Below are 5,978 nucleotides of genomic sequence, written 5' to 3' on the forward strand. Positions count from 1 at the left end.
CTAGAGCGCCTTATGCACCAATTGGTGTAGTTTGACACTAGCCTAACGTAGTTCTATTCAAGACTATTAGAACGGTAGTGATTGGCTACATCGAGAAGTGTATCAAGACTATGGTGGACTAATAGAGGATTCATCACTCCCGGGTATGGGAGAAATTATCTCATTGAGAAATTCGGTAAATGGCAATGACACTAAATATGTGGCCATAGTGAGATTGAGTTGTAGCTCAATCCAATATATTTTGGTTTTGGCCCAATAATCGAATACAAAGAGATCAAGGATATCTAAGGTTGACACTACTTCTGTACCTCAACCTTGATGAGATAATGTATGATCAAAGGATTTGATTGCACAATAACCATATTGTTGATAGGTAAGCTTTTTCACTGAATCCAAATATATCGGGTGGCCATGATGCCTTTCTAGAGGCCAATCTTGATCTGTATTTAGTGAGATGATTTATTGAGTGTTAATCACAATACTACTCACTACCGATATTACAAGGAGCCTTCAGTCACACACATAGAAGACAAATAAAGAATAAGCAAGTGACACTACAACAAAAAAGGCTTTTTTAGCTACAATTTTTTTAGCGACGATTTCAAAATTCGTCGCCAAAGGTAACTATTAGTGACGAAATATGAAATTGGTTACTAATAGTTTCGTGGACTTTCTAATCCTTGCACGAGATGGCGGGAAGCAAATTGGCGACAGACTTAGCGACGACATAATTCGTCACATAATGTTTTTTACGACGAAAATACAAATAACAACGCCCAAATTTTTTCGTGACGTAACGATATGTCGTCGTGGATAGTTTTTAGAGAAAAAAATAATAGAAAACGTAGTCAAAAGTATTTAGCGATGCAAAGGCATGGTGCCATAAAATGTGTTTGGCGACAAAAATATAGAAAACGACGCCAACGAAGTCTAGCTACGAGGCAAAAGGCCCATCATAATACCTTTTTGGTAACGAAACTATAAAAAATGACGCAAAATCCACTGGCTACATAACAAATAGTTCGTCGGGAAACGTTTTTGGCGACACAAATATAAAAAATGACGCAAAATCCATCTGGCTATGCAACAAATAGTTTGTCAGAAAACATTTTAGGTGACGCAAATATAAAAAACAATGCCAAAAACATATTGCAACGTAATCTATGTTTCGTCATGAAAACGTTTTGGTGTCGATTTTCTTAAAATCGTTGCCATTAGTATGTTAGAATTTAATTTTTAATGTAATTTTATATTTATATGACAATAACTGAAAGTGTAAAACCAATCAGTAATGACAGAAATCAAAATTAAAAGCAGTGTCAATATAAAAAATAATGTCGTAGAAGTTTGACTCTTGAATAACAATAATAAATATTATTAATTCTCAATATCATCTTCAACTTATACATCTTCACTGTCACTGGAAAAATTTTCATTACTCATCTCATTTTCACTATCATCATTTATGAAACTGATATCATCATCACTAACTTTACTACTTGGCTCCACAAATTGAACAACCTCTGGTTCCACATCCATAATACGAAGTTCTTCTTGTTCATTAACTTCGGCATCAATATGAAAACCAGGCTGATGTGTATTCCGGTTTTTAGAGAGAACCGAACTGTTAAAGGTACCAGGTTCCGGTTCGATTGGTCTGACCAACAGGTATGGTTCAGTTCTTTAAACAGTGGATGCAGGTATTCACATCATAAGAATGTGACACATGTAAAACTCAAGGACATGGTCTATCACAAGACAACATTATCTATTTGTGGTTACAGTATTTTAATTGTCTATATATACACTAGGGTAGGAAAAATTACCCACTATTTATTTTACATTGAGTAAAATTATTACTTTAGGATTTCTTAGGTAATTTAGGATTACTCAAGGACATGCTACTAATTAAAATGAAACTAGCAATTACTTTAGGATTACTTGGTGTATATAAAAAACAAAAAAAAATTTGCCTAAAACTTTTCCTGCCCATTTTTTGCCGCCAATTTTTCATTCACAATTCCCACAGTTTTTTCCTTAAAACTTATTCTTACCCCATATTTCACTCATTTTTGCAAACCCTCATAGTCGACCTATTTCCGGCATTGAACAAAAAAGTTCTCATTTCTACGACTCCCGTTTAGTAGACGACGACTAGCTCAGTGACTCTGTGCCTATTCCGATGGAGTTTGTTAACTTCGGTGAGTTCTTGTCGAGGTGTATCCCCAACACCCAAATGTAGGGGTGCTTAGAAAAATGTAGAAACCAATCCAAACCGGGAATTGAAGTGGTTTTTTTGTTATCCGAAAAACTGGTTCGGTTTTGGTCGATAGAAATAGAGAAAACCAAATTTCTGATTTTATTAACAAAAAAGTAAACAATTTTTCGTTAAATTAAAAAAGAAAAAATTTAAATTTAAAAGATTATAAATCTAAAATTCAAGAGAATCTAAAAAACCCAAACCCGGTTAAAAAATAATAATAATAATAATAATAATTTGCTCCAAATGGAAAAACGTTTGAACCCTTAGAAGTAAAAAAAGTCAAACAAAATTACTAGCTCCTAAAATCTACAGTCCTCGTCACTTTGGCATCGAAAGTCCCCAAACCACAAAACCCTACCGCCGATGACGCCATTGCAAATCCACTTCTCCACTCCGGTCGCCACTTCTTCTCCAATTTCTGCCCTAAATCCGTCACTTCTCTACTTGGGCAATTACGTGACCTTCTATGTCGCGTCGTATTCGAAAAAGGAGCTGATTGAACTCAAGAATCGCTTGAACAGATTCGTCAATTAAAGAAATTAATGACAATGGAGATGTTGCTGATGATCATTACCACCGATTCTTGGTAAATGAATGGTTAAATTTACTAATTTTTTACTTACCTGCAACTTCTATTCAACATACATGAATTTCTTATTTATTTTCACAGGAAGATATTGAGATTATGCATTCACTTGGAGTAAATGCGTACCGATTCTCAATTTCATGGTTAGAATTTTACCAAGTATGTTCTTAGTAGCAATTAATTGAATGTTAATGTAGTGAGATTAATATTCAACTACTTGATGATAATGTTCCTGAGCTGTAACAGAAGGCAAATTTGGTGAAGTTAATCCAAGTGGAATCATGTTTTATAATAATATTATAGACCATCTCTTGCTCACAGGTAATATCCTTTTCAATGAATCTATAACTTAAGCACTAGTGTTTTTTTTTTTTTTACAATATTCTTGAAGATGACGAATATGAATTGGTTAAGGCAGGAATTGAGCCGTTTGTGACCATATTCCATTTTGACTTACCACAAGAACTAGAAGATAGATATGGGTCTTGGCTCAGCCCTCTAATTCATTTAACTTCTATTCACACTCTATAAGCTTTTCTGTTTCCCTGAAAAAAAAATGCTCGACTCTATTTTCAATAGGTTCTGAATATATGCCCAGTAACTAAGTTCTACCATTCTCTAAAGGGGTTTCTTCAGTACTTTTGCTTTTAAGATTGCAATACCTGGTTGCTCTAAGATCCCTTAATCCCTTTCTTGTTCATTTAGTTATGATGAATCAGTTTTGTTGGTACAGTATGTGATTTCAATGTTCTTGCGGGGAAGATTTTGTACATTTTGCCAAAATATGCTTCGAGAATTTTGGTGATCGAGTTAATAGTTGGCAACCATCAACGAGCTGAACCTGTTAAGCGAAATGGGATATGTTAGGGGATGGTACCCTCCAGCTCACTGTTCAGCACCATTGGGAAATTGTTCTGCTGGCAACTCTAATGTAGAGCCCCTCATTGTTATGCACAACATGTTACTGTCACATGCCAAGGCTGTTAAGCTATACCGTGAGCAGTTTCAGGTAATAGGATGAGCTTGAATACTAAATTGTGAAGTGCTTATATGGCATGAAGAAGGGACATCAAATGACAGTGCCCAGCTTGCTGGCTTGTTTGAAACCGCTAGAAATGTTGAGATGTCTGAGGTAATTTTGGTTTTTGAATTAATTTTTGTTTTAATCTTTCAGATTTGTTTGTGATTGATTCTTTTTTAGATTAGTGTTAGTGAAAGAAACTGACTCTTAGATTTGTTGCAGCAAGAAGATTGACCTTGATGATAAAAAATTGATCATGACTCACTTATTGGTAAACTTGTTTTTAATTTTATTAATTACAATTTTTTAATTTCTAATATATTGAATATTGTTTTTTTAGTAGATAGTTTGATATTGATTTGAATGATCCTTTAGTCCTTGAGTACCTTAATTAGCTTATGGGTAGGGTTTATTTGGATAATTGTTTTTCACCAAACAAATAATTCAAAGGTTTGAAATATTTATTTTTGAATAATTTTTTATTTAATGTGTATATTGTAATTGTTATTTATTTGTTTTTTTTAATATTAATTGTCTTTTATTTGTTTATTTTTTTGAATATTAGGATCTTTCTTAAGGCCAGCTCTAAGGGGAGGTGCATTTATTCCATGACACTCATTTTAGCAATAAAAGAAATACTTGGATAAATGATGAAGCCAAGGTTCGATATGTAAGTATTATGTAGTGTATTTCATTTATTTTGTATAAAAGTTTATTATATTTTTATATTATATTTATATTATAACCTAATACCTTTTAATTTTTTAATTTATAAAATTACATTGTTTTAATTTATACATTTGTGTGTATGTACATATATATTATTTTTGTAGGAACAAATCGTGGATTGGGTTATGATCCAAAACCACCTGCATCTTCTAAGACTTCAAGGCGAGCCAATCAAGAAGTTTTAGAGGAATTCACACACTTGTGTGAGGAGGTGCAAGAACTACGAGGCATAAGGGAAGAATTTTGCCAATATAGGCAAATGATAGAGAAAATGCAGTAGTTCATCTCAGTTAATATGGGTTCTTGTTCTGATGGCTCACAGACATTCCCGGGCCAATTTACACTAGATCCTCCACAACCTACAACAATTTTAGTTTTCAGTTGTTACTTTTTTATGAATATTACAATTTAGTCAACTTTATATATTTTTAACTTTTTATTTGAAAACTAACATATATAGTTCTATAATATATTTGGCTTGATATATTTGTGTGATTTCAATTAATTACATTTACAAATTAATATTTATATTTTTAGAATTAAATTTTAAAATGTCTTCGATAAATTAAATATTAATTACTTTAGGCGACAACTCATATTTTATCGCACTACATGTTAGGCAACAAAATGTCATATTTTGTCATTATATACTTTAAGTGACGCACACAATTATGACATTGCTATTAACTTTATGCAACAAAAATGCACATTTCGTCGCGGTATATCATAGGCGAGCAAAATTCACATTTCGTCGTAGTCTACATTAGGCGACACAAACATATATCTCGTTGCGGTATAGTGCAGGGGATACACTAGAGAGTACATCACTATTAACTTTAGGCGATGACAGCTAATATTTCACCGGTAAATAGTTTTAGCGACGAAAATGGTATAGGCGACAATTTTTTGGTTTGTCGCCAGATTTAATGACGAATTTTAATAAATTGCCGTCTAAAATAAAGCGCGACATGCCTACTGCGACGATCATGGTGACGATTTTCTTCCATCGCTAAACGTATATAGCAATGATTTCTAGGTTTTTAGCAACAAAAAAATTTGTAGCTAAAGGTCCTTTTTGTTGTAGTGAGAAGAGCATTTTTGTCTTTTTATGATGAAAGTGTATTTTAGTAATCTCACAGTACAATTAGATTTGCTGAGGTGGTTGCCTATATTTAATTTCATATGGAAATTAAAATAAGTGAGATTGTGTGTGTGTGTGTGTGTGTGTGTGTATTTAAATTTTATATTATTAGTTAATATTAATATCTAAAATAATATTGATATTAATAAAAGCAATATAAATTCAAATCAAATTTAAAATTAAAACACCATGTTTGGAATTACCTTGATTTGGTAATGGAATAAATATAATCTAAATA

At 32.6% G+C, this 5,978-nt stretch overlaps 1 long non-coding RNA gene across 5 annotated transcripts; it reads left to right on the plus strand.

The window, feature by feature from the left end:
* The first annotated feature begins 2,563 nt into the window (after positions 1-2,563).
* Positions 2,564-5,010, plus strand: LOC116126690. Of its 5 annotated transcripts, none has more exons than XR_004127514.1 (6): positions 2,564-2,849; positions 2,934-3,170; positions 3,583-3,981; positions 4,093-4,141; positions 4,436-4,540; positions 4,704-5,010. It is a non-coding gene; the product is annotated as an uncharacterized LOC116126690 (long non-coding RNA). The 5 variants fall into 5 exon arrangements; XR_004127515.1 differs by having other exon boundaries at positions 2,934-2,992; positions 3,096-3,981; XR_004127516.1 differs by having other exon boundaries at positions 2,934-2,992.
* Positions 5,011-5,978: the final 968 nt, after the last annotated feature.

The sequence above is a fragment of the Pistacia vera genome, unplaced genomic scaffold, assembly GCF_008641045.1.
Source record: "Pistacia vera cultivar Batoury unplaced genomic scaffold, PisVer_v2 Contig182, whole genome shotgun sequence".
NCBI classification, from domain to species: Eukaryota; Viridiplantae; Streptophyta; class Magnoliopsida; order Sapindales; family Anacardiaceae; genus Pistacia; species Pistacia vera.